The 16,399-nt window shown below is 46.1% G+C and overlaps 2 protein-coding genes across 2 annotated transcripts in view; one reads left to right on the top strand and one right to left on the bottom strand.

The window, feature by feature from the left end:
• LOC141171888 (gastrula zinc finger protein XlCGF66.1-like) overlaps positions 1–16,399 on the bottom strand; it is a 469,561-nt gene that overhangs the window by 81,972 nt on the left and 371,190 nt on the right. The window lies entirely within an intron of this gene.
• The window catches only part of LOC141171868 (uncharacterized), a 28,557-nt gene continuing 25,695 nt past the window's right edge, over positions 13,538–16,399 (top strand). Inside the window, exon 1 of the mRNA XM_073655499.1 lies at positions 13,538–13,599. The gene's annotated coding sequence lies outside the window, so the exon portion shown is untranslated. The remainder of the gene's footprint in view (positions 13,600–16,399) is intronic.

Raw genomic sequence — 16,399 nt, 5'->3', positions numbered from 1 at the left:
AGGTCTGGTATCTTTTTTACCCCGGGCTATATCTCCCAAGAAAGGGCAATTAGCCAATACTTCTCCCCCAAACCAGGGAAAAGAAAAAAAACTACTAGAAGAACGTGAGGAGGAAGAAGAAAAAAAAAGAAAAGAGGGAAAATAAACCTACCCCAAGCCCCAAACAATAATACCCACAAATGTTTTAATCTGTCGACTACCTTTTATCAAATGATGAGAAATTAATATTATCAAAAGAACTTTCCTTTTGTCCCACAAACAAACCCAAAGACTTTGATCTTTTTTTTAAATCTTTAGGTATTTACGAGGAAAATTACACTGAGAAGACATTTTACAATAAAAGTGCGAGAACAGCCTGTTGTTTCTTTATCACAAACTGTTTTCCAATTTCATGTGAATGTAAAAACAAAATCCAATTGTTATCCAATAGAGAGTAAGGGACATCACATTAGCACCTTCCATGATATAGTTCTTGATAAATTAAAAGAACTTACAATTAAAGGAGGTCCACCACAAAAAATAAAAATAATCTTTCAATATCTGAGAAGAAAGCCCTACAATCCTTATGTAATAATGACAACTTAGTCATTAGAGCTGCTGATAAAGGGGGTATAGTAATACAAAACTGCACAGATTATTGCAAAGAAGTATGCAGAATAATATCAGAAGTATAATACTATCAGAAAATTCCTTCAGACCCTTTACCTAAAGTGATAGTAATATATAATAATTTGATCAACAGAGCAATGGAGGAAAATATATTAAATCTAAAAGAAAAAAAGTTTCTCAATCAAAAATCCCACTACTCCCTTCTTTTATCACCTTCCAAAAATCCATAAGAGTCTTACCAGTCCCCCTGGGAGACCTATAGTATAAGGCATTGGATCTCTGACTAGCAATCTGTCAGAATATATTGACAAAATAATGCAGGATCATGTGTCAAAATTACCTAGCCATCTAAAAGATTCTACACATCTAACTCCACTTCTACAAGTGATACAATGGGAACCGAATTATGCTTTTCTCACTTTAGATGTATCATCTTTATATTCAAATATATCATATCAGATTGACATGTTTCAAAAAAAAATTGACGGATGTCAGATTGTCCAGTAGACAAAAATAATTAATCTATACAGGGCTATCCTTTATTTTAAAAAAATAATTATTTTACATTTGAAGGTGAACATTACCATTAGACACGAGGCACTGCGATGGGTTCAAAGGTCGCACCAACCTACGCAAATCTATTCATGGGGGTATTTGAGGAGATGTTTATTAAAAAAAAAAAATTGAAAAAGTATATAACTTTATATAAAAAATAGCAAAAGGCAATGGTACTTACCAGCCAAGATTTCAATAAAAATGCACACCAGCCGGCCCCCTTTTGTTAGAAGTAGGTAGCACAGGTGCGGAATGCTGATGAACAATAACTCTCATCCCCTCTCACTGGAGGAGCAACTGCCTAGCACTAAAACTGCACACAGATGAAACTTGGAGTAGGGTGCAATTCACACACATGCGGCACCGTGCCTAGTCAGCATCCTATTACAAGCCCCTGCTATTCGATTAGGCGGGATGCCCGGCACCCTATCCGTGCATCGCAGAGGTGCAAAGCCCCAACTCACAAGGTCACCATTAATGGGCCTGGCTGCGCCCTGGCAGATAAAAAAAGTGCATTCTACTCTGTGGAGGCCAATGGGGAGTGCATTCTACTCTGTGGAGGTCGAAGGGGAGTGCATTCTACTCTGGAGGCCGATGGGGAGTGCATTCTACTCTGTGGGGGCCGATAGGGAGTGTCGCGCATGATGATGGAATTGGATACATCGGTCTGGGGAACAACGCACATGATGGGATGAGGTACACCGGTCTGGGGAACATCGCACATGATGATGGGATTAGATACACTGGTCTGTGGAGTATCGTGCATGATGATGTGATTAGATACACGGGTCTGGGGAGTATAACACATTCAGGGATTAGATAGTTTTTCACTTTATGCTGTATTTCTTACTTGAAGTTGTGATAATCTGATCTCTACTATACATAGCAAAATACACATGCGCTCATACACACAGGAAAACAGAAAAATTCTCACACACAGGAAAATACGCAGGCTCACACACACCGAAAAATGCACACGCACGCTTACACACAGAAAAATACACATGTGGTGTAATACATGACCCCGCTCCGTCCACTTCTATAGGTGCAGGGGTGTAATAAGATAGAATAGATAAATGTCCTGTAAATATATAATTTCACATGCCCCTACATATAATAAACTTGCCTTTCATGTGGCACTAAAAGGTGTTTACCCTAATAAATGAAAAAAAACAGCGCCTATTTTTGGTAACCAGCCAAGGTAAAGCAGACAGCTGTGGGTTTATATTATCAGGCTGGAAAGGTACCTGGTTATTGGGCCCTACCCAACCTAAAAATAACAGCCCGCAGTCGCACCAGAAGTGTCGCATCACATTAGATGAGAGAATTCTGGCGCTTTGTCCGCCTCTTCCTGATTGCCATGGTGGGGTGGCAATCAGGGTAATGGTAGTTGGGGATGATGACAGCTGTGATTTGTCAAAAATCATAGCTGCCATCAACACCAGTAACGGAGAGGCATCTATCAGACACTCCGACTACTAACCCACTAATGGAAAAAAAAACAGAAAGATAAATGTTATTTGAATAAAGACTCCCCGATACTTACCCTGGTTCACCAATTTATTTTTGAAAAAAAAAAAAATCCCAAGCAGGTCCGACATAGTCCATAGTGTTCCCATGACGATCCCTGAATCCGACGTCAAAAGGCTATGGAGCCTTTTTCAGAGAACGAGGGTTTATAGGCCGTAGCAGCAGCCCATCCGAGGCCCACTGCGCTGCACGAGACCCGGCGGCTGTGATGAGCAGTGGCGTCAGTAACTACACCGCTCATCAGAGTCGCAGAGCCCTTTGCATAATGGCCCCATATAGTGCCCCACAGTATAATGGCCCCTTACAGTGCCCCACAGTCTAATGGCCCCATATAGTCCCCCATACAGTATAATGGCCCCATATAGAGCCCTACATAATAATGGCGCCATATAGTGACCTACACTATAATGGCCCCATATAGTGCACTACAGTATAATGGCCCCATATAGTGCACCATACTATAATGTGCCTCACATATTGCTCCACAGTGTAATGTTGTCATATAGTGCCCCACAGTAGAATGTGCCCCATAAAGTGCATCCTGGTGTATATGGCCCCCATCATCTTTCTCCCAGCATGTGTGGTCCCCATCATCCACCTCCCTGCGTGTATGGCCCCCACCATCCACCTCCCGGCGTGTATGGCCCCCATCATCCTCCTCCCTGTGTGTATGGCCTCCATCCTCCTCCTCCCTGCATGTATGGCCCCCATCCTCCTCTTCCCTGCGTGTATGGCCTCCATCCTCCTCCTCCCTGCGTGTATGGCCTCCATTTTCCACCCAGCATGTATGGCCACCATCCTCTTCCTCCGGGCGTGCATGGCCTCCATCATCATCCTTCCGGCGTCCATGGCCCCAATCATCCTCCTCTGTGTCTTCCTAAACTTAATCTCCCAATGCAGTACAGACCCACAGGGAAATTAAAACCCTTTTGGTTGCAGGTTATAGATCTTAAGGGGAAAATTGAAGGGGAACTAAAGGAGTATCTTGTGATTAATAAAAATACAATTTATTTTTTATATGTATGGGAAGCCATGAAGGCCGACCTTAGAGGAATATTTATAAAAGAAATCTCAGCAGCTAAATCCCGGACTAAGCAGCAGGATCAGTTGGTGTTTCAGGAATTGGGAGCTGCAGAGAGTGCGATGATTACAGATCCAACGCCGGCTGCGCAATACAGAAAGCAGCTCAGGACCTGCTGAATCAGGGAACATTGCAGCTGCAGGAAGGAAGAAGCTGCTTCACAAGGTGCAATAATGTGAAGAGGGGGGAAAGCTGGTCACTTATATCTGTGATAGCTGCTGCCCAGAGGGACTCGGCCTTTATATCCAGTCTGGAGACTAGGGAGGATAATGTGTACAGTCCACAGTGGACATACTGAAAATGTTGGAGGAATACTATGCAAAGTTGTATACTTCTCAGGCTCAACTCTCAGAAGAACAGACCCTGACCTTCCTAGATAAAGCTCAGCTCCCGCTCCTTTCCTTAGACTCTCAGAATTTATTAGATGAACTACTTGATATAGAAGAGTTAGAATGGGCACTGAGCTCAATGGCCAACGATAAAGCATCGAGAATGGACAGTCTTCCAGTGGAAGTATATAAGAGATATAAGGAAGTATTACTACCAGTATTATTGGAGGTATACAATTCGAAGGAGGATCATTGCCACATCCATGCATGAAGCCATAATTACAGTGTTACCTAAACAAGGCAAGGCCCCCAGCTTGCTGGCATCCTATAGACTCATCTCTCTTTTAACAGTAGACATCAAACTTCTTGCTAACAGACTCTCAAAAGTAACCTGAATAATACACCCCGATCAGTCTGGGTTTATGCCTGATATGTCCACCACGATCAATCTCAGAAGGCTTTATATTAATATACAAGCAAGGGCTGATAATATTGGTCAAAGGGGGATCCTGTCTTTGGACGCAGCTAAGGCCTTAGACAGTGTAGAATGGCAATATTTGTGAGCTACATTGCGGCAGATGGACAAATTTATATGATGGGTGCAACTGCTTTATTCGGACTCAAAGGCCAAAATACGGGCGAATGGCTCTATGGCTAATCGATTTTTGTTGCACAGAAGTAAAAGACAAGGGTGCCCCCTGTCTCTCATTGTTTTCAATAGCAACTGAACCTCTTGCGGCAGAAATTAGTAAAATGTCTGAGATAAATGGATTTAAATATGGGACCAAGGAAGAGAAGGTGGCATTGTTTGCCGATGATTTATGATTATTCCTTGGGGATGCTCGGAGGTCTCTGGAGAGCATGATGGCAACTATCTCTAGCTGACTTATTCCTTCCAAAGACCATACTAAGGACTAGGGAGCAATTAATAAGGGTGGAGAAATGGCCATTCGGGCAAACAGGAAAGAGAAAGGAAAATTCAAAAAAATGGGGATGATCACGATAATTACAATAAAATGGCGAAGTTCCAGCAGACTGACTGATACGACTGTTAGGCCACAACTCCACTGTCAGTATTTGGTCAGTATTTTTCCTCGGGAGTGGAAGCCAAAACCAGGTGAAGAACAATCAGAGAAAAGGTATAATAGAAAAAAAGTCACCAATTCTACATTTATCACCCCCTCCCGGTTTTGGCTACCACTCCTGAGAAAAAATACTGGCCAAATACTAATAGTGGGGCGGTGGCCTTAAAGGCAAACTCAGCAAGAAGTAAGAATGAAGTTACCACTCACAACAAAACACTGAGCTTCAACAAAACACCTTAAAATTTGTTATAGAGATTGATTAGTCCTTTCTGTCTGACCATTGGCTTCAGGGTGGTAGGCGCAGGAAAATAAATGAATTCCCAGTTTATTACAAAAATCTCTGCAGAATTTGTAGACAAATTGCACTCCCCTATCAAACACAGTGTTAAGAGGGATCCCATGTACCCTTACTGTATGAGAAATAAAAAACCTGGAGAACGTCTCTGCATTAGGTAATCCTCTGACAAAGGAATAAAATGAGCCCGTTTAATGAATCAGTCAACGACCACCCAAAGACAGTCTTCCCACCAGACAGAGGCAAATCTGTGATGAAATCCATGGACAGATGAGTCCACTGTCTTTCTGGAATTGCAATGGAGCCAATACTCCAACCGGACTGCTATGATAGACTTTAGCGTGTGCGCAAACTTCACAAGCAGATACAAAATTTTTAATATAATTATAATTATACATAGATGGCCACCAAAAAAGGCTAGTACTAGCTTTCTGCATAGCTGTGAACCGCAGATGACCACTCATGATTAAATCATGAAACTCCTGCAACAGACACAATCTTAGGTACACAGCTACAAATAATTTGGTGAAAAGAGCAAACGATAGTGTTCGGCCTTCCTCCGCGTATGATGCTGTGGGGGATTTAGCATACAGCTTAACCCTCATTCATACTCATTTAAATAGCATTCTGTAATCTTGATTTAATGGTGATGGTATGAACTTGATAGTGTGGTAAAAACTATAACACAATACAAAATGATGACAGTCAGTACTGGGTACATTAAAGAAACTAGCACTAACATAGTGATAATACAGGTTACAGTAAACAGGAATAAATGAGGTAAAGATCACAGCCACAGGCTCTATTCTATACAGAATGCATCAACCTGAGTACAGTGCAAGAGGCATTAACTAAATGGTGTATCTCAGAGCACAATACACTTCACTTTACAGTATTTCACACCAAACATGTGATTGTATTTGCTCTTACCGGAATTATCTGACAAGGGAAAAGTTGTAGAGAGTGTAGAGCCAGTCACACATCTTATCTGCTTCCCTGAAAGCCCGGGAAAACTGATTACAGGAACTCTTTCACCCTGAGGAAGGAGGGGGGCGGTCCCTCAGCACACATTATTCTTAAAGGGGACAGACTCTTGTGACTATAAGAGTATTACTAGATGTTGTGCAGCTTCTAAACAACATAAACAGACAACTGGTGACCACTACAGGTCACAACTAGAATAACTCTATGAACATTCCCTTAGCTGCTCATGAGTAGACAGAACACTCCCCGCTTGGAATCAATGGATGCCACCATTTGACTCTTTTGGGGAAAGCAGCAACACGAGTTCGGTAACTGGCCTGAGGAACAGTTTGTTCTCTCCAAGCTTACCCACTCTAACCTCCACTTTGCGTCCTTTCCCATCCTTGCTGGGAAAGGATTTGGTGACTAGGTCGAGTGGCCACTCGTTTCAATGCGATTGACTGTTTTTCACGAGTACAACATCATCGGGTTTGATGTTAGGATGGTCTTTCTGCCACTTCATCCTGGTTTGTAGAGTGGAGAGATACTGTTTTCTCCATCTGTCCCAAAAGGCATTAGACATGCTTTGTACTTGCCTCCATTGTCTTCTGTAGAGGTCTTTGTCGTTGAACTCTCCAAGTGGAGCACAGGTTTTCTGTGTGAGCAATACTGCAGGAGTAAGGACTATCGGGTCTCCGGAATCGCTGGAAAGTGCTGTCAGCGGCCTGGCATTTATGATAGCTGAGACCTCAGCCAAGAATGTAATCAAACTCTCATGTGTGAGTCTGGTGTTCGCTTGCAAGAAGATAGTCTAGTATTTTGCGTGCTATCCCTATCATCCTTTCCCAGGCGCCTCTCATGTGCGAAGAATGTGGTAGGTTGAAAGTCCAAGTGCATCTTTGCTCACCTAAGTACCTTTCTACATTAGTAGATTGGAAGGGATTTGGAGTTCTCTGGCTGCTCCAATGAAGTTCGTGCCTCTGTCAGAGCGAATATGCTTCACAGGGCGTCTGATCGCGATGAAGCGTCGAAGTACATTTATGAAGCTCGATGTGTCCATAGATTCGATTACTTCAATATGGACAGCTCTGATGAGCAGACATGTGAATAGAACTGCCCAACACTTTTCTTTGGCATGGACTTTCCTAGTGCGTCGTGTAGCCACGGACCAAGGGCCGAACACGTCTAGTCTGACGTTGGTGAAGGGGGGTTCAGTACTAAGTCTGTCGGGTGTAAAATTGGCCATCTTCTGCTTTTGAAACATGCCACGAAGTTTGCGGCACATAAAACAGTTAAAGATGAGTTTGCTTACTCTTCTCTTTGCTCCAATTATCCATAGTCCGGTACGTAAGTTCCCTTCGGTAAAAAAACGTCCTTGGTGTCTCACTAGGACGTGATGATGTTGTATGAGAATAGTTGTGACATGATGACGTCCCGGAACTATTACTGGGTGTTTCTCTGAAACTTCTACTTTGGCTTCTTGAAGGCGGCCACCTATTCTCAACAGTCCGTTTTGGTCGACTATCCGGTCGAGCTTCTTCACCACATTGTCTCTAAAAACAGGTTGTCCCTTGTTGAGGTTGTCTATTTCTTTGTCATAGACTTCCCTTTGTACTACACAAAGTATCGTAATCTTGGCCTTTTCTAGGTTGGGGGCGGTGAACGCATGTTTGCAGTGATGCCAACCTTAACAAGGTCTCTGACTCGTAGGTATTGCAGACTTGTAGGACTGAGCCACGTGAAGTAGGCAAGCGATGGCTCGAACGAGTGACTTCCAGGTTGAGAACCTGCTGAACCGATGAGATTTGAGGCAATGACCTGAAATCACTGTATGTAGGGCAAACACTTGAGGACGAAGTTCTTTGTCTGCATCCAGATCCACTAGTTCGAATGTATCAGGCTTGCTGCTATGGGGCGCCGAATAGTATAAGGAAGGGCCCATACCACGTAGTGTCCTTAAGATGACTGGGTGCGACGGATCTAGTCGCATAGTCTGCAGGATTGTGGTGAGTAGACACGTAGTGCCACTGATTAGGGCAAGTGGATCTTCTTATCCTCAGTACCCGAATGCTAACGTAGACGTAGAAGCGTCGCGTCTCGTTGCAGATGTATCCCAGTACCACCTTGTTATCCGTGTAGAATTTGGCATTTTTGATCTGCAGATTCAACCCATACAAGATAAGTTTGGCCAACTCAACTGCAAGGACGGCAGCACAGAATTCCAGTCTGGGTATCGTGTGTTCACGGAGTGGCGCCAGCTTTGTCCGACCCATGACGAACTCGATATGGCTTTGTTCATTCACGTCTGTGGTCTTTAGATACGCTACTGCTGCTATCGCTTTGACTGATGCGTCACAGAAGATACAAAGTCTCTGAGTCTTGACTTCTGTGGATGGCACGAGAGTATAGGGCCGTTTCACACAAAGGTCGGTCAAGGCTTCAAGAGACTTCCTCCACTCTGTCCACAAGTCTGCCTTTTCTGCTGGGAGTGGATCGTCCCAATCAAACTTCCCTTCCCTGATCCGTACCTTTCTGCGCCCTCTTTGGCAGAATTTCGGAGGCCTTAGATAGCGACTGCTGGGGAGGAACTGTTCCCAAAGATGTGGACCCTCATCCGGTACTCTGTGATGTCCTTATCGGGGTCATTATCGCGGTACCAGAAGAACCTCAAGTAATTTCTGTGGTCCTCCTTGATGAGGAAACAGTGGAACATCTGTTGTATGTCAGCCATAAATGCCACCGTATCTCTGCGGAAACAGAGTAGCACCTCTAGGAGCCTGTTGTTGAAGTCTGGGCCTGACAGTAGGACATCTTTCAACGAGACGTCTTCACATTTTGCGCTTGAGTCGAATACCACTCTTACCTGACCTGGCTTCTTAGGATGGTACACTCTAAAGATGGGTAAGTACCAACATTCCTCTGAATGCCGAAGTGCAGGTGCAATCTCCGCGTGGTTGTTCTGGAATATCTTCCCCATGCAAGTAAAGAAATGTTCCTTCGTCTCAGGTGACTTCCGAAGCTTGTGTCCGAGGGAGATGAATCGACTGTAGGCCAGTTCTCTGTTGTTGGGTAGACGTCTTCTCCGGGGTCGGAATGCTAGAGGTGTGACCCAACTGTTTGACTTTTATTTGACTATCTCTCAATCCATGACGTCCAAGAATATCCTGTCTTCTATGGACTCCGCTGTCTTGTTGTCTTCCTTTGTCCTGCGGAAAACTGCATATCCTATGTGGTCTTGTTCACCTTCACAGGCGTGGTCTTCGTTGAAAGGAGATGAGAAAGGGCAAGGCAGGTGAGTGCTGCTCGGTAACTCCTTTACCAGCAGACTATTTGGACATGGCTGGAAGAGAGATGGACGTCCATTTTCTAGCACGCTGGTGAGCATACTGTTGACTGAAGTCGGCTTGTGTGCTCCTCCTAGACAGACGTCTCCTATTATGACCCAACCAAGGTCAAGCCTTTGTTCGTGCTTCTCTGGCTGCGACAGCACTCGAGGGGGTGGTCCAGGGTGCAAGGCTGTATTGTGATCCATGCTGCTGCATTCTGCACATTTCATGCTAACTTCACAGTTCCTGGCAAGGTGAGAGGTTATGGCACAACATATGAAGCAGATGTTGTTTTCCTTAAGAAACCCTTTGCGCTCCTCTAAAGACTTCTCCCTGAAGGCTCTGCATTTTGGGAGAGGATGTGGTTTCCTGTGTAGAGTACACTGCTTACTGACATCTTGAGGTTTATTCTCTTCTGGAGGGGACCTATTCGCCTTGTGAGGAGGACCTGTGGAAGTAATGTTAGTTTTGTGGACTGCCACTGGTGTTCTACTAGCTTTGACACCGGGGGCAGTGGGACATGACAAAGTGAAGTCGAAGCTAGGGTCGTTTCTGATTTTAGCTTGTAGGGCGACAAAATCGACAAACACTGTAAAAGGGGGGAACGGTACATTATGAGTCTGTTTATAACGCGAACCATATGTGACGCACTTATCTCGTAGGTTGTCAGAAAGTTTTTGAACAATCGGATTGACACCCCTGGCGGTGTCCAGGAATGCCACTCCAGGTAAATCTCCTTCCGCCTGAGCCACCTGAAGCTCCGCTAACAAATCGCTTAGTTCCCTGAGCTTTTGGTAACCCTTAGACACTATTTTGGGAAAATCATGAATTCTCTTATATAAAGCATTTTCTATTGCTTCTATAGACCCATAACACTCATCAAGTCTTTCCCACACCTTGCGTAGACCTGTGTGTGGATGCTTTATATTAATGTCTCTGATTCTTTTGGCGTGTTCAGCGGACTCGCTTCCAAGCCACTTTACTAGGAGGAACAGACAGATAGACTGGTATAAATATGCAAATTCATTTTATTAGAACATATTATAGAGGGTAATAAAAAGACAATAGGCAGGGTGGGTACAATATCAATTCATGAAACAATATATATCACCCAATGTATGGGCTAATATCAGGGGAGAAGTATAATGACCTACTAGCTCTGAGATATGTTCATAGTCACTAATTATTGCAATTTGCCCTGTGGCCAAAAAGCGCCTAACCTATCCATAGGTAACTCATACAATCGTGTTAGTGGCCAATTTTTAAGAGCCCAGTGGCCCCATAATTTTTATGGTAATAGAAAAGGCATAATGCAATGGATGTAAAATCCAAAATTGGACAAACAATGCACAGATGGAAAAACTGAGCTGAGTTGTATGGACATCAAAAAAAACCCCTTAGTACCTATAAACCCATTTAGCATATTGCTTACTAGGGATGGAGGAAAGGTGGTGAGGGTGGAACAGCGCACGACGCGCGTTTCGCGGTACAGCAGTCCACTTTATCAAGGGCAGAGAATATATGATGAAAGGAGATTAGGCCCATCTATATATACACAGCGTAGATGTGCATGTGTGCCCGGGAACACCGGAAGCGCGGCCGCGGCAACCGGAAATGCGTCACCGGCATCACATGATCGCAGGGATATGGTGTTTCACGGCGCATGCGCGACGGGTCACATGACTCAATGACGTCATGGCAGGTCCTTCACAACACCGCGACCCATACAGTAGACCAGACGGAAGGGAGAAAACACCGGGAGGACATCGGAAGGTAAGTATAATCTTTATTTTTTATTTTAAATTCTTTTTTTTTACAGGTTCTATGGTACCCAGGTCTGGATGAGAGTCTCCTCCCCTCCAGACCTGGGTACCATCCGCACATTGAACCGTGTGATATCTGCATTTGCAGATGCAGTGGTGCGGATGTCACGCGGTTCAATGCAACTCAATGGCGGCGATTACGCTGCGTGTCCGCAAAATGAATGGACATGCTGCGGATTTTTGAGCGCAGCACAAACTCTGCGGAAAAATCCGCAGCATGGGCATTGACATTGCGGCTTGTCATTGGGGACCATGGGGGATGGATTACCTATTGCTTTTTAAGCGTTTTCACTGCGGAAATTTCGCGGCAGAAACGCTTGAAAAACGCATAGTGGGCACGCAGCCTCAGAGTATTACTAGATGATGTTCAGCTTCTAAACAACGTAAACAGACAACTGGTGACCTCTACAGGTCGCAACTAGAATAACTCTATGAACATTCCCTTAGCTGCTCATGAGTAGACAGAACAGATAGGACTTTACGAATCTCAGCTTCAACCTCCAAGGATATCACAGAAACCACAATGCCCTCAGGGAGAATGGAGGTTTTGGGAAAGAAACAGAACTAAAACTGCTTGGATCCCGGCCTGAAAGTGATAGAGAAATTGAATCTAGAGAAAAATAGGGACCCTCTGGCCTGTCTAGGAGTTAGCCATTTAGCTGATTCAATATACGCTAAATTCTTCTGGTCAGTGACCACAGTGATTGGATGAACTTCTCCCTCCAGAAAATGTCTTCAAACCTTAAAGGCTAATTTAACAGTAACTCACAATTCCCAACCACAAAATTTATTTCAGCAGATGAAAATTTTCTTGATAAAAAAGCACATGGCCGCAAATTGGTCAGAGTCTTAGAACATTGACATAAAACGGCCCCGACCCCGACCTCCGAAACATCCACCTCCACAATGAATGGTTCTCGGAGATCGTGTTGGATTAGAACAGGAGCAGACATAAAACACTCCTTCAATTTTTCAAAAGCCCCAATAGCATCCGGTGACCAAACCTTGAGATCTGCCCCCTTGAGTGTGAGGTCATTAATCTGAGAAAAAAAAACTAAAGAATTTCCTATAATAGTTGGCGAATCCTACAAAACGTTGCAACACTTTCAGGTCACTAGGTTGGACCCAATCTATTATGAAATTACCCAGGGAATAAAACTTCCTGAACAGAAAAAAAAACATTTCTCAATTGTAACTAAGAAAGAATTTTCCCTCAACCTTTCTAATACAAGACGGACATGTTCCTGGTGAGAATCCAAATCAGGAGAGAAAATTCTATCATCAAGATAAATCACAAGAAATCTCCCGATGTAATCAGAGAAATATCATTCAGAAAGTGGTGAAATCCTGTTGGTGCATTGGAGAATCCAAAGAGCAGGAGAAGATTATCGAATATAACCTCAGCACCGTACACCTCGTACACGCACGGCTCTGCCCCGTACGCCTCGTACACATCGTACATGCGCGGCTCCGCTCCGTACGCCTCGTACACGCGCGGCTCCGCACCGTACGCCTCGTACACGCGCGGCTCCGCTCCGTACGCCGCGTACACGCGCGGCTCCGCTCCGTACGCCGCGTACACGCGCGGCTCCGCTCCGTACGCCTCGTACACGCGTGGCTCCGCTCCGTACGCCTCGTACACGCGCGGCTCCGCTCCGTACGCCTCGTACACGCGCGGCTCCGCTCCGTACGCCTCGTACACGCGCGGCTCCGCTCCGTACGCCTCGTACACGCGCGGCTCCGCTCCGTACGCCTCGTACACGCGCGGCTCTGCTCCGTACGCCTCGTACACGCGCGGCTCTGCTACATCCACACTGTAAACCCCTCCTGACCCCACACATAAGCTTCAGCTCATCCAGCACCATGACAACCAGCACAGCAGAGTCCTGCATCCACGGAGGCCCCTGATCATGTGACCCCTGACTCCTCCCCTCCTGTGACCTCATCACAGGTCCTGTGCGCACACAACAGCCATATATGTGGTGGCGGCTCTGCAGGTGGAGGTATGTGGAGACCCCATTACTGGGCGCAGGGGGCATTAACCCCTTCAGCACGGAGGCTCTTCTGGGATCTTGTGTTGCCCCTATATAAGAATCATAATGTTTTGTTCTGTTTTCTGTAATAGATACATACGACCCAACTATGGAGACAGGAAGGGAGGAAACATATTGTTCTCATGGTACAGGGCCCCTTTACTGGCCCCACAGTGTAATGTTCCCATAGTACCGCCATCCCCCCACACAGTACAATCAGAGGCATAACTAGGGTCTGATGGGACCCGTTGCGAGATTTCGACCTCCCCCCATCCTGATACATACAGTGGGTACGGAAAGTATTCAGACCACTTTAAATTTTTCACTCTTTGTTTCATTGCAGCCATTTGGTAAATTCTAAAAAGTTCATTTTTTTCTCATTAATGTATACTCTGCACCCCATCTTGACTGAAAAAAACAGAAATGTAAATTTTTGCAAATTTATTGAAAAGGGAAAACTGAAATATCACATGGTCTTAAGTATTCAGACCCTTTGCTCAGACACTCATATTTAAGTCACATGCTGTCCATTTCCTTGTGATCCTCCTTGAGATGGTTCTACTCCTTCATTGGAGTCCAGCTGTGTTTAATTAAACTGATAGGACTTGATTTGGAAAGGCACACACCTGTCTATATAAGACCTCACAGCTCACAGTGCATGTCAGACCAAATGAGAATCATGAGCTCAAAGGAACTGCCCAAGGAGCTCAGAGACAGAATTGTGGCAAGGCACAGATCTGGACAAGGTTACAAAAGAATTTCTGCTGTACTCAAGGTTCCTAAGAGCACAGTGGCCTCCATAATCCTTAAATGGAAGAAGTTTGAGACCACCAGAAGTTTTCCTAGTCCTGGCTGTCCAGCCAAACTGAGCAATTGTGGGAGAAGAGCCTTGATGAGAGAGGTAAATAAGAACCCCAAGATCACTGTGGCTGAGCTCCAGAGATGCAGTAGGGAGATGGGAGAAAGTTCCACAAAGTCAACTATCACTGCAGCCCTCCACCAGTCGGGCCTTTATGGCAGAGTGGCCCGACGGAAGCCTCTCCTCAGTGCAAACTTATGAAAGCCTGCATAGAGTTTGCTCAAAAACACATGAAGGACTCTGTGAGGCAGTGACCGGGATCGTATACGAGGGACGTTATATGTCCCCCAGAATGTGTATAGAGACCTATTAAATGCATTGGAATGCATTGCAGTCACATACCCGGCTGCGACTGCAATGCAGGAATGAAGGCGAGCAATGACCTGGTCAGACTACCTGGCTAAGGCAGATTAAGTAAAACCCGGCAGGGCCTTCATTTCTTGGAGGAGGTCACAGGAGGCAGTGGGGCGGACTCCTCCCTCCAACCCGAGTTTTCCAGTGGCTCTTGCCACAGGTCCTTTAAAATCCCTGCACTAAGGATTAGTGTTGTTCTATGTTGGAACCTGCTAGGAGGATAGCAGGAAAGCAGGATTGAGTGTGGCTGAACCCACGCCTGGGAAGACTCTGCACCTGTCAGGGTTTGAGCAGCCTGGCGCCGCCGTTGCCCCCGGCAACCATTGTTTATGGACTCACGTTAACCCGGCTGCGAACCGGAGGACTTTCTGATTACCCGTGAGTTGCTGAATAAAAGCTGTTTAAGTTGGACTTGTTTGGGTCACTGCCTCAGTTACTGCACGGTGTGAACACCGCCGCCCTACAGCTTGGTGGAGAATGCGGGAATTGTGACTGAGGCATACCCCACCGGCAGCTGCATGACCACAATCTGGCCTGCCACCTTTCAGTTCCACCCCGTGAACAAAATGGAGGAGCTGTTAAAGCATCTGGGACTCGCCCTGCAGCAGCAGCAAAAAACAAACGAACTGTTGCTGCAACAGATGGCTGCCCTGCGGGAGACACCGACGGTGCCAGCCCTGGAACGTCGAGAGGCCTGGGACAAGGTTCGCTCAGCGTTGAGGAAGATGGGACCGGAGGACGACGTGGAAGCCTTCCTGACCATCTATGAGCGCACAGCAGAGCGGGAAAACCTACCAGCCAGACAGTGGGCAGAAGTGGTGGCTCTGTTTCTCGTCGGCGATGCCCAAAAGGCCTACTTCGACCTAAGTCGAGAGGACGCCCAGGACTACCAGAGGCTCAAAGGTGAGATCCTTGCCCGGCTGGGGGTCAATACATAGGGAGGGCTCAGCGTGTGTTTTCGTGGGCCTATGTGGAGACCCGACCCGCCTGGTCTCAGGCTTATGACCTCCTGCAGCTGGTAAAGAGGTGGCTCCAGCCTGAGACTTTGTCTCCAGCCCAGATGGTGGAGAGGGTGGTGGTTGACCGACTGGTGAGGACTCTGCCAGCCGCTATCCAACATTGGGTGGGGCAAGGGGACCCTGGCACACTCGACCAGGTGGTCAGCCTGATCGAGCGTTACTCAGCCACTCAGGACTTTATCCGGGACTCTGCCCCCTCGCGGCTGTCACGCCGATCTCTGCCAACACAGGAGTCGGGAAAGGGGACGCGTCCCTCTGCTGGGGACAGTCTGCACCGTACCCCTGCTGAAGGGGAACCTCTGAGTGAGAGTGGCAGGAGACCGATTCCCTCCCAAACTGTCATAAAACCTAACAGTACCTCCACCCTTAGGTGCTGGCGGTGTCAGGGGCCGGGACATGTGGTTGCTAATTGTCCCCTGACTACGGAACCCATGGACTGCGGATATAGCCGCCGGGTCTCAATGTATGCCCAAACCGTCTGCACAGTGAGCGCCGACCCCCGGGACAGTGAACTCCAACTATGCCAGGTACTGGTTAA

Source organism: Phyllobates terribilis, unplaced genomic scaffold (genome assembly GCF_046119375.1).
Source record: "Phyllobates terribilis strain yellow unplaced genomic scaffold, ASM4611937v1 Scaffold_12__6_contigs__length_324123572, whole genome shotgun sequence".
NCBI lineage: Eukaryota > Metazoa > Chordata > Amphibia > Anura > Dendrobatidae > Phyllobates > Phyllobates terribilis.
This window is presented reverse-complemented; position numbering and strand designations above follow the sequence as displayed.